Source organism: Ictalurus punctatus, chromosome 22, assembly GCF_001660625.3.
Source record: "Ictalurus punctatus breed USDA103 chromosome 22, Coco_2.0, whole genome shotgun sequence".
Taxonomy (NCBI): Eukaryota; Metazoa; Chordata; class Actinopteri; order Siluriformes; family Ictaluridae; genus Ictalurus; species Ictalurus punctatus.
The window spans coordinates 20,373,797-20,391,296 of NC_030437.2; the positions used below are offsets into that span (position 1 = coordinate 20,373,797).

The 17,500-nt window shown below is 46.2% G+C and overlaps 1 protein-coding gene across 4 annotated transcripts in view; it reads left to right on the forward strand.

The window, feature by feature from the left end:
* LOC108255321 (fibrosin-1-like protein) overlaps positions 1-17,500 on the forward strand; it is a 233,409-nt gene that overhangs the window by 202,703 nt on the left and 13,206 nt on the right. The gene's annotated exons all lie outside the window — the stretch shown is intronic.

Here is a 17,500-nt window from a genome sequence, read left to right on the forward strand (position 1 = left end):
CCAACATTCTCCATCACACACCAACATTCACCATCACACACACCAACATTCACCATCACACACACCAACATTCACCATCACACACCAACATTCACCATCACACACCAACATTCACCATCACACACACCGACATTCACCATCACACACACCGACATTCTCCATCACACACACCGACATTCTCCATCACACACCAACATTCTCCATCACACACCAACATTCACCATCACACACACCAACATTCACCATCACACACCAACATTCACCATCACACACACCAACATTCTCCATCACACACCAACATTCACCATCACACACACCAACATTCACCATCACACACCAACATTCACCATCACACACACCAACATTCTCCATCACACACCAACATTCACCATCACACACACCAACATTCACCATCACACACCAACATTCACCATCACACACACCAACATTCACCATCACACACCAACATTCACCATCACACACACCAACATTCACCATCACACACACCAACATTCACCATCACACCACCAACATTCACCATCACACACCAACATTCACCATCACACACCAACATTCACCATCACACACCGACATTCTCCATCACACACCGACATTCACCATCACACACACCGACATTCACCATCACACACACCGACATTCTCCATCACACACACCAACATTCACCATCACACACCAACATTCACCATCACACACACCAACATTCACCATCACACACACCAACATTCACCATCACACACACCAACATTCTCCATCACACACCAACATTCACCATCACACACCGACATTCACCATCACACACCAACATTCACCATCACACACACCAACATTCTCCATCACACACCAACATTCACCATCACACACACCAACATTCTCCATCACACACCAACATTCTCCATCACACACCAACATTCTCCATCACACACCAACATTCACCATCACACACACCAACATTCACCATCACACACACCAACATTCACCATCACACACCAACATTCACCATCACACACCAACATTCACCATCACACACACCGACATTCACCATCACACACACCGACATTCTCCATCACACACACCGACATTCTCCATCACACACCAACATTCACCATCACACACACCAACATTCACCATCACACACCAACATTCACCATCACACACACCAACATTCTCCATCACACACCAACATTCACCATCACACACACCAACATTCACCATCACACACCAACATTCACCATCACACACACCAACATTCTCCATCACACACCAACATTCACCATCACACACACCAACATTCACCATCACACACCAACATTCACCATCACACACACCAACATTCACCATCACACACCAACATTCACCATCACACACACCAACATTCACCATCACACACACCAACATTCACCATCACACCACCAACATTCACCATCACACACCAACATTCACCATCACACACACCAACATTCTCCATCACACACACCGACATTCACCATCACACACACCGACATTCACCATCACACACCGACATTCTCCATCACACACCGACATTCACCATCACACACACCGACATTCACCATCACACACACCGACATTCACCATCACACACCAACATTCACCATCACACACACCAACATTCTCCATCACACACCAACATTCTCCATCACACACCAACATTCACCATCACACACCGACATTCTCCATCACACACCGACATTCTCCATCACACACCGACATTCTCCATCACACACCGACATTCTCCATCACACACCGACATTCTCCATCACACACCAACATTCACCATCACACACCAACATTCACCATCACACACCAACATTCTCCATCACACACACCAACATTCACCATCACACACCAACATTCACCATCACACACACCAACATTCACCATCACACACCAACATTCTCCATCACACACACCAACATTCACCATCACACACCAACATTCTCCATCACACACCAACATTCACCATCACACACCAACATTCTCCATCACACACACCAACATTCACCATCACACACCAACATTCTCCATCACACACACCAACATTCTCCATCACACACCAACATTCACCATCACACACACCAACATTCACCATCACACACACCAACATTCACCATCACACACCAACATTCACCATCACACACCAACATTCACCATCACACACACCAACATTCTCCATCACACCCCAACATTCTCCATCACACCCCAACATTCTCCATCACACACCAACATTCACCATCACACACCAACATTCACCATCACACACCAACATTCACCATCACACACACCAACATTCACCATCACACACCAACATTCTCCATCACACACCAACATTCACCATCACACACCAACATTCACCATCACACACACCAACATTCACCATCACACACCAACATTCTCCATCACACACCAACATTCTCCATCACACACCAACATTCACCATCACACACACCAACATTCTCCATCACACACCAACATTCACCATCACACACCAACATTCACCATCACACACCAACATTCTCCATCACACACCAACATTCTCCATCACACACACCAACATTCACCATCACACACACCAACATTCTCCATCACACACCAACATTCACCATCACACACCAACATTCACCATCACACACACACACTCACCATCACACACACACATTCACCATCACACACACACATTCTCCATCACACACCAACATTCTCCATCACACACCAACATTCACCATCACACACACCAACATTCACCATCACACACACCAACATTCACCATCACACACACCAACATTCACCATCACACACCAACATTCACCATCACACACCAACATTCTCCATCACACACCGACATTCTCCATCACACACCGACATTCTCCATCACACACCGACATTCTCCATCACACACCAACATTCACCATCACACACCAACATTCACCATCACACACCAACATTCTCCATCACACACACCAACATTCACCATCACACACCAACATTCACCATCACACACACCAACATTCACCATCACACACCAACATTCTCCATCACACACACCAACATTCACCATCACACACCAACATTCTCCATCACACACCAACATTCACCATCACACACCAACATTCTCCATCACACACACCAACATTCACCATCACACACCAACATTCTCCATCACACACCAACATTCACCATCACACACACCAACATTCACCATCACACACCAACATTCTCCATCACACACCAACATTCACCATCACACACCAACATTCTCCATCACACACACCAACATTCACCATCACACACCAACATTCTCCATCACACACACCAACATTCACCATCACACACACCAACATTCACCATCACACACCAACATTCACCATCACACACACCAACATTCACCATCACACACCGACATTCTCCATCACACACACCAACATTCACCATCACACACACCAACATTCACCATCACACACACCAACATTCACCATCACCTGATAAATGTTGGTGTTTGAAGGAGAATGTGAACACTGCAGTGTGATGCTCTTTGATGATAAATGTTGGAGTGTGATGGCATTTCTGGTGTTTTATTACCTGTTTGACTCCTAATCTAACACAGCCACCGCAGTGTGTCAGGCTGTTAGCGCCTCGGCGCAGACGTGCCATTTGCCAGCTGTTCTTCTCCTCTAATGATAGACGGATGAGACAGAGGAGTCAACATCGCCTCCATCACGCCATCTGGAAAAAAAAGTGTTCCATTATCCTAAGTGCCCTATAATTCTCTGCACTCGGAGGCAGTTTTAAACATGGCCGCCGCACGCTGCTACGACTCGCTTGAATTATAACGCTCTCCTGTCTCAGGTGGATTTATATGTAATAAAGGTTTTATTTTCTGCAGACGCTGTCAGGTTTAAAATACTGAAGTGCATTAGAGATGAGACACAGACCGATACGGGACATTAGAGCGTTCCGGAATGTTCTACTGAGAGTGTGATGCTCTCAGAGAAAACACAAAGAGCTCCTCAAAGTCCTGTGCATGAGAGGAGGAGTGACTTCACCGACCGAATCACTTCTAAACACCACTTCCTGTTCGCTTACACTCATCAACAAGCATGTTCGAATATAGAGGTGACAATATAGGATTCTTAAATATATACTGGAATATTCACACACTGATGGAGAATGTTGGTGTGTGATGGTGAATGTTGGTGTGTGATGGTGAATGTTGGTGTGTGTGATGGTGAATGTTGGTGTGTGATGGTGAATGTTGGTGTGTGATGGAGAATGTCGGTGTGTGATGGAGAATGTTGGTGTGTGTGATGGAGAATGTTGGTGTGTGATGGTGAATGTTGGTGTGTGTGATGGTGAATGTCGGTGTGTGTGATGGTGAATGTTGGTGTGTGATGGTGAATGTTGGTGTGTGATGGTGAATGTGTGTGTGTGATGGTGAGTGAGTGTGTGTGATGGTGAGTGTGTGTGTGTGATGGTGAGTGTGTGATGGTGAGTGTGTGTGTGTGATGGTGAGTGTGTGTGTGTGATGGTGAGTGTGTGTGTGTGATGGTGAGTGTGTGTGTGTGATGGTGAATGTGTGTGTGTGATGGTGAGTGTGTGTGTGATGGTGAGTGTGTGTGTGTGATGGTGAGTGTGTGTGTGTGATGGAGAAAGACAGTTTGCTGTGTTTGGTAGTGAATGTGTGTTGTGTGGAGGAGACGCTTTACTAGACATGCTTTTAAGTGTATATTAATTCTGCGAAAGTTCCTCCTGCAGTTGGAATGTTCGTCACTGAGAGCCTCTGTAGGCAGCAGTATATTTTTCCGTGTTGTGATTATCGTGTCGTATTGTAAACCTCGTCTCTGAGCTAAGTCGTCATATTTCCTGCGAATTCTGTCCATTTAAGCAATAAAACGTCTCTGATTTCCGTCTCCATCCTTCAGCTCGCTAAGCAGATTCGCGCGTCCGTCTGTAATTAGTTCTGAGTTTTCCGGTTTTGTTTGATGTGAACATAACGGCCGGTGTAACTGCCGTCTCGGAACACAGCGAGAGGACCGACGGACGGCGAGAACGAGGAGCTGAAAAAAAAAAGAGGATATCCGGATAGAGGGGTGTCCGACGTTCCGAACATAAGGTGTGTTCGTTAGTGCGAAGTTGACGAGCTGCTGCTCACGTTGGGATAATTAACACCGCCACAGATTGTACGACAGCTGTGCTGTTTAGCGCCGAGAGCTGTACAGAGAGGGAGAAGGTACGGAAGAACAGAGGACCGAGGAACTACAAGCCGGCATACCTTACAGTAGTTATACTGGTGTAGAAGGATTCCAGAGATGTTTCATCTGTAATAATCATGAAGTGTTACTGCTCTACACACAGCAAGGCACTAGGTAGTGTGCAGGGTAAGAAGGTAGTGCACAGGGAGCGATTTGACACACGCCCACGCGGCGTGTACGTATTTATTATCAGCTGAATGCGGTGCGTGTCTCGGTGTTAAATAACGGATTCCTGAGGAATGTGGATCAGCTGAGGGAGACGGAGGATTAGCGTTGGATAACTGATGGAATAAACACCGCTGTCTGTAGCGCGCTCAGACTCTCGGACTCTGTAGGGATATTTTTAAGCCACCGTTCGAAGGCTCGGGTTCCTAAATTGCGACGCCATCGTTGATTCCCTACTGAAAGTCTCTTTATTACTTTAGGCTTAAATTTAATCCCGGGTTTAGAAAGCGGCCCACATCTCAGATTCAGCGAGGAAGTGCGGGTTTACACTCGAGCTCAGCTGTAATGCCGGTAATTTGTAGTTTGTAAAACAGAGGAATGTTTGAACCCGCTTCCCGCTGTCCCAGGACGTCTCATTAGATCTTACAGCAGAACTGTTTGTCGTCTCTTCGTGCCAGCGCTCGCTGTAAACACTCCTGGATGGGAAAGGACGCTCCGAAGCTCCGGATCGGCATGTGGGGACCATTATTTATACGATTAGGTCATCGCTAGGGCTGGGCGATACGACAAAAATATCATATCGCGATACTCGAGGACATTTCTACGATACATGGTGTGCATCACGATATATAAATTAGCAAACAAGCTGTACGCAAAACAGTAGAAAAAACAACACAAAAAAAAAACCCTTCAATCGAGTTTGACGATTCTTCACTGTGACGCCTACGAAGACAAGGAAGAAAAAAATTAAATCCAATCGACATCATGCATTCAGTACCATTTAAATCGTAATGATTAAAAACGTTAAAAAACATCGCCATACCAACGATATCTCGGGAAATTGTATCGCAAAATCATTTATCACGATATCGATATCTCATCGATATATCGCCCAGCCCTAGTCATCACTCCATCCGAAGACGCTTCGAAACACGCTGTCGGTATCGCCAACTAGCAAAACTCCAATGAACAATTTGCAAAGTAACCGGACAAAAATTTCTAACATCCAATCAGATGCGTCCTCTTAGTCGTCGAGGATACCTACTGTAAAATCATCTCGCGAAGGAATATGACGGCAGTGAATAACGATATCGTGTGATCGTCTTAGCCACGCCCACTTCCTCACTAGGACCGTAGGAAATGTTTAGCGCTGTGTCTCTTCGCGAGTATTTTCTCTTAGAGATGATTCCGATATACGAAGACCTTTTATAATACACGGCGAGTATCGCACAACTCAACCTTGCTAACATCAAAACACTCAAAAAAAAAATACTCGCAAAGTAACACAAACATTTTTAGCGTCCAGATAGCTGCTTGGTATTGTTAACCACGCAGATGTGTGTTGTTGACACAACGACACACCGTAAGACCGGTCAGTGAACGTGTTATGTTAGCGTCGTGTTTGTAGAAAAGATAGAAATATAATTATCGAGACACGCCGTCGGAGATGAAATGTTTACGAAGCGTCGCGGTTGGACAAACGGTTTTCAGTGAAAGACTTGGTGTGCAGATGTCTGGGCTTTTTCTTCGTCTCGGGATCGGCGGTGGATTCAACTTTCTCTTCCATGTAATTTGAGTTTCTCTCTCATCTCGCTGTTCTTGGCTGAATTCTCCGCCGCAGAAACCGAATTATACGCGCCGTAACTCAACCCCGCTCTCCCCTTTCTGTCTGATTAGCTTTAATGCGAACCGTTTGTCGTTCCTGCTCTTGTTTTTCCTCTTGCACTGATCTGCAACATCTGGTTTGGGTTTTTTCTGGCCATGGTGTACTCTGTGTGTGTGTGTGTGTGTGTGTGTGTGTGTGTGTGTGTGTGTGTGTGGAAAGTTCCTCCCAAACCCACATGAAGAAAAGCACATAACTTTCGTGTCTCTGTGGCCGTCCACATAATTACTGCTGAATTAGCCGTGAGCCGATTTCTACATTTTATTTCACATCATAATATTTGTGTAGCGTTTTTATCAGAGTTTATGATTTTATAGTTGGAAAGGTTTTTTAAACTTGAACGTTTACTTACTCAGTGAGCCTGTCATGAAGCAGTCCGCTGTGGAACAGGAGGGATTTCACCGCTTTCAAACGGCGGAGTGGGAATTATTGAGCTCGGACGCGTTCAGGCTGCGTGGTGTGGAGGAGACGTGTGGAGACGTGGGGAGACGGGTGGAGACGTGTGGAGACGTGTGGAGACGTGGGGAGACGTGGGGAGACGGGTGGAGACGTGTGGAGACGGGTGGAGACGTGTGGAGACGTGGGGAGACGTGGGGAGACGTGGGGAGACGTGTGGAGACGTGGACGCCTCAGTGAAATCGCGTGTAGCTAGCATGAACGATGGTGTGTTTATGATGAAGATGATGATGTGTGTATCCTCTCAGAGCGGTGTGGTCGGTGTTATAGAGTGAATGTGAGCTCGTGTCTGTGTTCAGTGATTTAAATGAAATACTGCTGTAGTCTCATTTAGTACTAAAGATTTATTTTGTGATGTGAGCGGCCATTTTGATTTGCTGTCATAGTCTTTTGAGATCTTCCCAACGTTCTGAAAAGGAATTCTAAGTTGAGGGGAATTTTCTTTGGTTTTTACTAGTTGGAGGTCAGAAATTCCAGGTTTTGCAGTGGTATAGGAGGCGGGAGCTCTGTTCTGATTGGTTAGTGTTAGCATTTTGGGCGGGAGCTCTGGCATGCTACGCTAGCAGAAATCGACGCGGCGAAGGTGTAATAGCAGAACGGTGAGCCATGCCGCTGAGTTATGAGAAGTTCAGAGCAGTGCTGTATGGAAGGAAGAGTGTGAGGAATCTCGAGATCAGTGTTTGGATGTAAGTTCGGCGTCAGAGCCGTCAGTCACACCACACGCCCGGGGGCGCCGCTTTCCTTCTAATACCCACAATGCCGAGCTGCAGTCCAAAGCCACATGTGAGAGACGGGCCTGTGTGCCAGGAGAAACACAAGCTAAACCGAATTAGCATGCTGATGTGTGCAGCTGGACCAGGAGTAGAGAGAGATGCTAATGAGAGACAGCGCAGAGGAAAGAGGAAAGACGTTTACTCATTTCTCTCCTCTCTTCTCCTCTCTTCTCCTCTCTTCTCTTCTCCTCTCTTCTCTTCTCTTCTCCTCTCTTCTCCTCTCCTCTCTTCTCTTCTCCTCTCCTCTCCTCTCTTCTCCTCTCTTCTCCTCTCCTCTCCTCTCTTCTCCTCTCCTCTCTTCTCTTCTCCTCTCTTCTCCTCTCCTCTCCTCTCTTCTCCTCTCCTCTCTTCTCCTCTCTTCTCCTCTCTTCTCCTCTCTTCTCTTCTCCTCTCTTCTCTTCTCTTCTCCTCTCTTCTCTTCTCCTCTCTTCTCTTCTCTTCTCCTCTCTTCTCTTCTCCTCTCTTCTCCTCTCCTCTCCTCTCTTCTCCTCTCCTCTCTTCTCTTCTCCTCTCTTCTCCTCTCTTCTCCTCTCTTCTCCTCTCCTCTCTTCTCCTCTCTTCTCCTCTCTTCTCCTCTCCTCTCTTCTCCTCTCTTCTCTTCTCCTCTCTTCTCCTCTCCTCTCCTCTCTTCTCTTCTCCTCTCCTCTCTTCTCCTCTCTTCTCTTCTCCTCTCCTCTCCTCTCTTCTCTTCTCCTCTCCTCTCTTCTCCTCTCCTCTCCTCTCTTCTCCTCTCCTCTCTTCTCCTCTCCTCTCTTCTCCTCTCTTCTCTTCTCTTCTCTTCTCCTCTCTTCTCCTCTCCTCTCTTCTCCTCTCTTCTCCTCTCCTCTCTTCTCCTCTCTTCTCCTCTCCTCTCTTCTCCTCTCTTCTCTTCTCCTCTCTTCTCCTCTCCTCTCCTCTCTTCTCTTCTCCTCTCTTCTCTTCTCCTCTCTTCTCTTCTCTTCTCCTCTCTTCTCTTCTCCTCTCTTCTCTTCTCTTCTCTTCTCTTCTCCTCTCTTCTCCTCTCTTCTCCTCTCCTCTCTTCTCCTCTCTTCTCCTCTCCTCTCTTCTCCTCTCTTCTCCTCTCTTCTCTTCTCCTCTCTTCTCCTCTCCTCTCTTCTTCTCTCTCCTCTCTTCTCCTCTGCTCTCTTCTCTTCTCCTCTCTTCTCCTCTCCTCTCCTCTCTTCTCCTCTCTTCTCTTCTCCTCTCCTCTCTTCTCCTCTCTTCTTCTCTCTCCTCTCTTCTCCTCTCCTCTCCTCTCTTCTCCTCTCTTCTCCTCTCTTCTCTTCTCCTCTCTTCTCCTCTCCTCTCTTCTTCTCTCTCCTCTCTTCTCCTCTGCTCTCTTCTCTTCTCCTCTCTTCTCTTCTCTTCTCCTCTCTTCTCCTCTCTTCTCTTCTCCTCTCTTCTCTTCTCCTCTCTTCTTCTCTCTCCTCTCTTCTCCTCTCCTCTCTTCTCCTCTCTTCTCCTCTCCTCTCTTCTCTTCTCCTCTCTTCTCTTCTCTCCTTCCCTCTGATTATCTTTTCTATCTTTTACTCGTTGTTTCTTTTTGCATTTCTCTCTTTGTCCCTCTGTCTTTTCTCTTTCTTTGTCTCTGTTGTTTCTGTTTGTATATTTCTTCCTCTCTTTGCCTTCCTCTTGCACTTTTCCTTTTTAACACTCATTCTCTCTCTCTCTCTTCTCTCCCACATTGTCTCTTTGCCTTTCTCTCACGCTTTCTTGCCTTCTCAGTCGGAGGTTGACAGAAGTCAGGGCCAATTATATTTCCCCAACCCTGCAGTGTGTGTGTGTGTGTGTGTGTGTGTGTGTGTGCGAGAGAGAGAGACTTGGGAGACATGTCAGAGACGAGCAGGGCGGTTTCACCTCTCCCCCTCCGCATTACAGCAAGCTGACACACGCTGCCTTATTATTGTGCCCTTGCACCCTTCATCCACCCTCCATCCCTCTGCCCCCCGCCCCCCATCCTTCATTCCCTTCATCCCTTCATTCCCCCCTGTGTCTTTCCCTCCCTCTTCTCTCTGACAGGCTGGAAAATAACAAGATCCTGCCACTCACACAGCGCACGAGCACAGACACAGAGAGGTGCATGTGATGGGGCATGTGATGGGGTTTATGTGGAGTGTATAGTGAACAGGGCGTGTGATTTGGGACACAGCCACTGTGCAGAGAGTGAGACTTTTACTGAATATTCTGGGTTTATTAGTGCACCACACTGCACCTGATGTGTGTAGGGAACAGGAAATAGGGAGACGGGGGGCGGAGCTCGAAATTCTGACCCGTTACAGTGTAAAGGGGCGGAGCTGTAAATTCTGACCCGTTACAGCGTAAAGGGGCGGAGCTCTAAATTCTGACCCGTTACAGTGTAAAGGGGCGGAGCTCTAAATTCTGGCCCGTTACAGCGTAAAGGGGCGGAGCTCTAAATTCTGACCCGTTACAGTGTAAAGGGGTGGAGCTCTAAATTTTGAACTGTTACAGCGTAAAGGGGCGGAGCTCTAAATTCTGAACCGTTACAGTGTAAAGGGGCGGAGCTCTAAATTCTGACCCGTTACAGCGTAAAGGGGCGGAGCTCTAAATTCTGGCCCGTTACAGCGTAAAGGGGCGGAGCTCTAAATTCTGAGCCATTACAGCGTAAAGGGGTGGAGCTCTAAATTCTGAACCGTTACAGTGTAAAGGGGCGGAGCTCTAAATTCTGACCTGTTACACTGTAAAGGGGCGGAGCTCTAAATTCTGACCTGTTACACTGTAAAGGGGCGGAGCTCTAAATTCTGAACCGTTACAGCGTAAAGGGGCGGAGCTCTACACCCCGTTTTCACTGCACAGCTTTTCTAGAGTTGTGTTTGAGTGTGTTCTGTAACAGAGATCAAAATGAACAGACGCGTCTGGGCTGATCAGCCGCTGCTGTAGTCGTGAGGTTTAAGGGGACACTGCCTATATCTTATTTATGTTCCGAACTGGTCTTTTAATCCATTTAATCATGTGCTACTGTGAAAATGAGCTCTGTGATATACTCTCGCTCTCTCTCTCTCATTCTCAGTCAGTGTCTCTCGCCCTGGATGAATAATTAAAAGTGCAGCATGTCAGACAGAGTTGCGTTTACTTGCTTCATTATATTTTAATGCGGAGTGAACAGTGTTATGCGTTAGTGTTCTGTCTTGGCAGCCGAAGCAACTTTTAATGGTCTTAACTCGTAAATCAACACATTGCAAATCCTCCTACACACACACACACACACACACACACACACACACACACACACACACACTGCTGTGTATAAATCCTCCCACTGCAGGTGCTAATTGGTCTGCGTTCGTTCCAGATCTGCCAGATAACGAGTGTCACTCAGTGGAGGGAAAGTCAGAGGATGTGGGATGTTAACGTCGTTAGCGATGTCTGTCTCAGTGTGTGTGTGTGTGTGTGTGTGTGTTATTATTACCGATTCAGCTAATCAGTGAGTCCTGGTTTTTCTGACTGACCAGTGCTCCAGTGAGAACTTGGGCCGAGGTTAAGGTCATTTGAATCGGCCAATCACAGGCCGGATGTTATGACATCACAACATTAGTTGACGTTACAGCGAGGAATGTGCACGAACACACACTCTGATGGTGTACAGCTGCGTTATTAATACCAATTAAACTGTCACTCTGTATAATTACATCGTCCAGCTTTAAATTGTAGTGTATTATTAAATCATTCACTAATTACGTTGTAATTGTGTGAGATGATGAAATCTTTCCTGCGGTATGTGAATGTGTGTGTGTGTGTGTGTGTGTGTGGTCTATTAAAAATAGACCAATCTCACTGTGCACTGTGTATTACACACACACACACACAGACACACACACACACACACACACACACACACACACAAACTCAGCCTGGTTGTAGCTGTCAGTGAGTGGCAAGTAATTGAAAACGCCTTTGGGAGCCATTTGTCACTCTGTGTGTGTATGTGTGTGTGTGTGTGTGTGCGTGAATCTGGCAAGCTTTAAACTGTAAGTGTGAAGGGCTGAACCCTAATCTTCACACACACACACACACACACACACACACACACACACACACACACACGTTCTGTTTCTTGTCCTCTCACAACGCACTCGAGCAGCGGTTGTTTTTATTCCGTCGCTCGTCACTCTACCGTGTTTTCTCGACTGTAAGGTCTCATACTTTACTCTTCCCAACTCAAGTCTGTCCCCCACCCCGTTACCCTGGTTGACTTCCTGTTCTTGTGGAAAAGTGGGCGGAGTTTGTGTGAGGGATGTTCGGAGGGATCGATAAGTCAGTACATCTCTATCCCAAACAAAGCGAGGGGTGCCAAAACTTTAACTTACACAGACAAATAGCACACACGTGGGCAAATCCCAGATGTAGTTTAGTTGGACGTGTGCACTTGGTAGAGACTGCCACATGGTTACGTACCGCGTGTAGTGAGCGTGTGTGGTGAACCGGACGGCGCTGTGACGCAGGTTTAAATAAAAATGGGATTCCGTATGAGGTCGAATTCAAGATGGCGGATGTTTACGTGGCTGTAAAACGTTATAGACTCGTTAATATCGATTCGTATGATGATTAATGCAGTTTGATTGGAGATCCAGCCCCTGTGCACTCTAGGGCAGTAAGTGTGCACTTTACTGAGGGTTTAAAGGATTTAAGCTCCAGTTTCAGTCGTCAGTAACTCGAGTCTGCTTCGTAAATAAATCCCACTTACAGCGTAACGCGCCGTGTGCTTTTCCAGCAGGAGACGCCTTTGTATCGCGCTCTCTGTGTGTGTGAGTGTGTGTGTGTGTGATGTTTTCTCTGCTTCACACACTCCAGTGCTGCTCAGTGTAGCATCAAATTTAATCAGAAGCCTGAGCGTGTCTGATAGTAAATGTGTCATTTATGATCTGCTCTAGTTTCTTTGTGTGTGTGTGTGTGTGTGTGTGTGTGTGTGTGTCAGTCTAGTATACCCACACAGCTCCTATCATTGTTAGCCTTATCACAGGAACAGTACTATACTCTACTCTGGTGTTTTATAGTAACCATGGTAACCGTATGTCCAGCTGTAACCCTGCTGTGGCTTTAGAAAGTTGTATTAAAGTAGCTATACTGTAAGAATGTCCGGATCAGACGTTAGATTAGTATTAAGTCTGACTTCATGGATTTGAAATCAGAGTGCCGGTGGTTTACGTTGTTTGCTATATAGTCTGACGGTAACTATGGTAACAGTAGACGTTATACTCGTGTCCATGACATTCTCCTGATGCGCCGCTGTTGCGCTAACAGTAAAAGTGTGGCACACCACAGTCGCCATGGCAACTGTTCTGGGGTGTGCAGCAGTTCTCAGAAGGTTTGTGTGGAACGTTAACAGTCGGCTTGTCCGGTGTTACTAGTCGTGCGGCGATGTGGGAACGTTAAGTAACATCACTAAACGTTGTTGCGCTTTTTTCAATTGTACGATGTTCTCCAGAACACCTGGTGGACGCTTGAGAGATCCAACCTTCTAACAACTGTGAGGGTCAGGAAGTGTTCTGCAAATCTAAAATGCTTAGCTGTCTGTCTGTCCTTATCTCTGTCTGTCTGTCTGCGTGTCTGTCTGTCTGTCTGTCTGCGTGTTTTTCCATCTGTCAATTTGTCTAGCATGTCTTAAAGAGTGGATGGATGGATGATGGATGGATGGATGGATGGACGGCAGAAAGAGCATCTCTGTTCTGTCTCCTGTTCCTCCGTCTGCTGTGCCTGAGGTATCTGAGGTGGTGGATGACTCACGCTGAAGCTGTTTGCTGAAGATGAAGAAGCGCTGCAGACTTTCTGTCTGTGAAAATTCGGCTGTGTCCAAAATACACGCCTCGTGTTCTCATTAACGATGAGGGTTCTCGAGGAAACGGGTGGACGGGGATCGTTCCTGCAGTATGGAGGACTCACGCCTGCATCAGCGTAGGAATCTTTACTGAGGAATATTTACTGAGGGGCGGGGCTTCCTGTGACACCGCCGCCATGTTGAGCGTTTCCCCCAGTGAACTGTCTGTTATCGTCCTGCGGCTTTGGGTCAATAACCGCTCACTGTGTTCTCTTTCATCTTATCAGGGGTGGTAGAGACTCTGGACCAGTGTGTGTGTGTGTGTGTGTGTGTGTGTGTGTGTGTGTGTGATGCAATGTATAGATAAATCAGGTTTAACACATTATTTTCTCAGTAAAGGCTAAAAGGTGTGTTTGGGTTCCGTCCCAATTCAGTACTGGTTTATCTGCTTTTGTTTATCAGAGCGTTCAGCATCGAGCACCGCGCCGTCCCTCTGGAGTTCATCTAGAACTTTCTTTCTGAGAACCTTATCACCAAAAATCACCGTATTCCAGGAACAAGCAGCGACTGAGTAACGCTGACGAACACTACGCTGTAGATCTGCTTTCTGATGAGAAAAATGAAATGATTAATCACTGCCTCATCAACATGGATGCATAAATCATTTACCATAAATCATTTACCATAAATCATTTACCATAAATCATTTACCATAAATCATTTAACATATTCTATATTTCCAGTCTCTTTTCAGTCAAAACAGTGACATAAACACACACACACACACACAGTGTAGCTAACTTTCACTCTCTACCTCTCTAACGCTACACGCTCATTAATATTCGCATATATTTGAATAATAAACTGGATAAATTGTTGAAATTCATTAATTTAAAGAAGATTTAACAGTAATTTGGAGTGTGGTGTCGCTCAAATATATCGTCAAATGTGAAAGCAGCAGGAGGGGGATTCAGGGGTTAAACAGAAAAGACTCTCAGATCGTCGCCGTGGCGATGGCTGCTGTTGCCAGGCGATGTATAATCGGCCAATCGCGGATGAGAAGGAGGTGTGCAGATTTATGGTTGGATTTTACACGGTCACTCAGCTGAATACATTACCATCTTAATGACGCTGTGTGTGTGTGTGTGTGTGTGTGTGTGTTCGTTCACACACCTGTTCTGACCCGCGGCGCTCAAAAGCAAGAGAGAAACATGACACAGCTTCTGATAAACGAGTGTGGAGGAGGTCATTAAGAGAGAGAGAGAGACAGATAGAGAGAGAGACAGCGAGATGGGTGAAATAGACAGACAGAAAGACAGACAGGCGGAGAGGGGGAAAGGAGACAAAAGGGGTACAGAGTCAGGACCGACAGAGAGAGAAGGAAAAAAGAAAGAGAGAAGGCAGACACACACACACACACACACACACACAAACACATACACACACACACACACGTGCTAATTCACAGGGCAGCTTGATGTTTTGTCACTGTCACCCTCTAAACACCCCTCAGCAATGTGTGTGTGTGTGTGTGTGTGTGTGTGTGTGTGTGTGTGTGTGTGTTTATATAAAAAGACCCTACATTCATTCTTCCTTTCTTGTCTTTTTCCTGCTCTCTCTCTCTCTCTCTCTCTCTCTCTCTCTCTCTCTCTCTCTCAGTAGCGCTCTTTAAACCCACATTCGTCCCCCTCGCTGTTATTATCCCTCTTTTCTTTTCTTTCTTTCTCTCTGGTGAATGAGTCGGTGGCATTTTACAGCTGCAGACTGCAGGACCTTGACCTTGTTACACCCCCTCCTTCTCTCTCTCTCTCTCACACACACACACACCTTGCTCTGGATTGTGTGTGTGTGTGTGTGTGTGTGTGTTGAAAGGGGGAAGCTGGTGGTAAACGAGTGCAGCTCTAATATCCCTCGTTCCTGTGTCTCGGGCGTCTGGCTCACAGAAACGTGGCTTAGATTTCCTGTGTTTCTGAAACGCTAATCTCCCTCTGCTTCCTGTGGGGCACACAGGGGTCTGATCTACCTCACTAACCCCCACTACTGCCCTCCTGCTACTCTCCTCTGTTCATATCACCCCCTCATTAAGGTCAGGTCTGTGTGTGACCATGAATTTGAATGAAATTTGTTATGTGTGACCTCTGACCTTCAGCTTTGAAGGGTGCAGCGGGAAGTTGGCAAACAGAACAGAAAATCCCAGTGGACACACACACACACACACACACGCACACACACACACACACGCGCGCACACACACACGCACGCACACACGCACATGCACACACACACGCACACACACACACATACACACACACAAGCACACACACAGGATAGTGTTCGTTAGCATTGCATTTCAGAAAATATAAAAAATGTTAACAATTTCATTCCCATCGTGTCTGTCTCACTCTCTCTGTCTCACTCTCTCTGTCTCACTCTCTCTGTCTCACTCTCTCTGTCTCACTCTCTCTCTCTCTCTCCTTATCGATAGAATTGTATTTATTTACACAAAAAGATTTTAGGTGAGACAGACTTCCATTAATATCTGTTAGCTACATTAGCTTTGAGGTAAATAAATAATGTTTGTGTATATATATATATATATATATAAAACATGCTGCTGTTCCTCAGAAAAGAGCGGCGTGTTGTGTTTGTTTGTTTAGCTTTGGCATTAGCCGAGTTTCCTGCGGTTCCTCACCTCGCTAATGGCTAATCTGAGTTATGGCTATAAGCTAAAAATGGCCGCCGAGTTCTCCGCTCTCCTAATTTAACCCAGACATCTTCACACGAGCGTCTGTGTTTTCTCCTCCGCGTCCCGTCTGTTTCTCATTTGCCCCTGTCTGCGTTAGAGGAAGGAAAAGGGTGCTGCTGTTTAGTCTGCATCGAGATTCACTCGATTTATAGGGCACTTTGTTGTTCCCTACTCTACTTTCACTTCTTTTTTTGGCCTGTGTGTGTTTTACTTGGCGTCGTGGCCATAAAGACAGACGTTACAGCAACACGGTGACAAATGTCATGTTTGTAGAACACCTCAGACCCACACTGTGTTCTCAAAATGGAGTACCACATGTGTGTGGTTAGCAGCTGATGCTAAGTGTAATAACAGTGTAATTTTATTTCATCTGAGCTTTTTTTCAGTAATTCGTCGGCATATCTGAGGTAAACATTGACGTTCCGGATGATTCCGTGTGGTTTTCACGCTCACTGTAGTCGGTATAAAACACTTAACGACTGCATACATGCTTGATATAATGTTAGCCTCAGTCATTAACTAGCTCAGACTTTGTGTTGATGTTTTGCTACATTCTAAGTGTAACATTTGTGTATTATTAGTCGTTTTCTTAGTAATTCACCAACACATCTGAGGTAAATCTCGACGTTCCGGATGGTTCTGTATTGTTTTTACTGTCAC